The sequence below is a fragment of the Octopus bimaculoides genome, chromosome 2, assembly GCF_001194135.2.
Source record: "Octopus bimaculoides isolate UCB-OBI-ISO-001 chromosome 2, ASM119413v2, whole genome shotgun sequence".
Lineage (NCBI taxonomy): Eukaryota > Metazoa > Mollusca > Cephalopoda > Octopoda > Octopodidae > Octopus > Octopus bimaculoides.
Window position 1 is genome coordinate 124,620,990 of NC_068982.1, and position 2,177 is coordinate 124,623,166.

The window sequence follows — 2,177 nt, forward strand, 5'->3', positions numbered from 1 at the left end:
TGTGTGTATGTATTTATGTATGTATACATATGTGTATGAGTATATGTACATGTATGCATGTGCATATCTATCTATCTATCTATCTATTTATCTGTCTGTCTGTCTGTCTGTCTGCTTGCCTGCCTGTCTGCCTGTCTGTCTATCTATCTATCTATCTATCTATCTATCTATCTATCTATCTATCTATCTATCTACCTGTGTGTGTATGAGTGAATGAACGTTTTGCGGGAATCAAAGGGAAGAATATACGCCTAAATTTCTCTCTATTTCTGTTTACACGTACACCTGTATTATATGCGAGTGAGTGTGCATCTGCATGTATGCAGTTCCTGACACGTGACTCGCAGCCATCAATTTTTGCCCTTCGTCAAGGATCCTCAACCGTAAATGTTTTACGCTCTGCTTAACCACTTTAAATATTGTAATTTGTTATAATTTAATAGTCGAAATAATTTAATTAAATTGAAATTGAAATTGTAAAATTGGACTCGCACAAAGAACGTTATACTCAAATTATTTTAAAATACACGTCTCTGCAAATACAAGAACACCTATGTTGAACGACTGAAGATAAGACTTACATTTGTTGCTATCCCCAAATAGTACAAAATATTACAATAATTCTGGCATAAGCTTCCATGCAAATATCGGACATTTTATATCAAGTCTTTACTTCTATGTCGGTCTACATCCAGGTGTTGTGTTGACTTCGAAAACTGTAAGAAACAAAAACATATAACATTACTGCATGATGTAGCCGATGCTTATATGTATGTATGTATGTATGTATGTATGTATGTATGTATGTATGTATGCATGTATGTATGTATGCATGCACGTATGTGTGTGTGTGTATGTATGTATTTTCCTTGTTTTTTTTTTTTATCTTTTACTTGTTTCAGTTATTGGACTGCGGCCATGCTAGTGCACCGCTTTGAAGGGTTTAGTCAAACAAATCAACCCCCAGTACTTTTTAAAGCTTTTTAAAGCTTGGTACTTATTCTCTCGGTCTCTTTTGCCGAACTGCTTGGTTACTGGGGCGTAAACTAGCCCACACCGGTTGTTAAACGGCGTTGGAGAGACAAACACGCACACACACACACACACACACACACACACACACACACACACACACACACACACACACACACACACACACACACACACACACACACTCACAAATACACCCATATGGAAACACACAAGCAATATATACAAAAGCGGAAGCTCTGCCTTTTCATTCACACAAAGCCTACACATGTATACTGCAATTATACTAATAACTTACGTCATCACGAATTCATTTCATTTGCTATTTCGTTGTATAGTATCTCGGTATTGCTGCGAGTTGTTATGTACCTCAGCGCCACATTTCGTAAAGGCATGACTCAACCCAAGGAAGCGTTAGTACAATATTGTATCAGTATTCATAATCAAGGACGCTATATAACGCTAACGGTAGAGAATCGGAAAGAATGGTTTACGATATTTAGTTACGATATTAGTTACGTTAAGGCGGCGTACTAGAAGAATCGTTGGCACTACGGACAAAATGCTTAGCGGCATTTCGTTCGGCTTTCCGTTCCGAGCTTAAAATCCACCGAAGTCGACTTTGCCGTTCATCCTTTTGGGATCGATGAAATAAGTACCAGTTTGGCACTGGGATCGATGTAATCGACTTAACCCTTCTCCTGAAATTGCTGGCCTTGTGCCAGAATTGAAAACTAATATTGATATTAGCATTAAGGCGGCGAGCTGGCAAAATCATTAGCACGCTGGACAAAATACTTTGTAGCATTTCGTCCCTCTCCGTTCTGAGTTCATATTCCGTCGAAGTCAGCTTTGTCTTTCATCCTTTCAGGCTCTAAAACATAATTTCCAGTTGAACACTGGGATCGATGTAATCGACTTACTCCTCCCCAAAGATTTCTAGCCTTGTGCGTATAATAGAAAGGATATTTAGTTGCGTTCCTTTACGACGTAAGTTTAACCGGCCCCTTTTGGGGTTACTCTTTTAGTCTTTTACTTGTTTCAGTCATTTGACTGTGGCCATGCTGGAGCACCGCCTTTATAATCGAGCAAATCGACCCCAGAGCTTATTCTTTGTAAGCCTAGTACTTATTCTATCAGTTATCTTTTGCTAAACCGCTAAGTTACGGGGAAGCAAACACACCAGC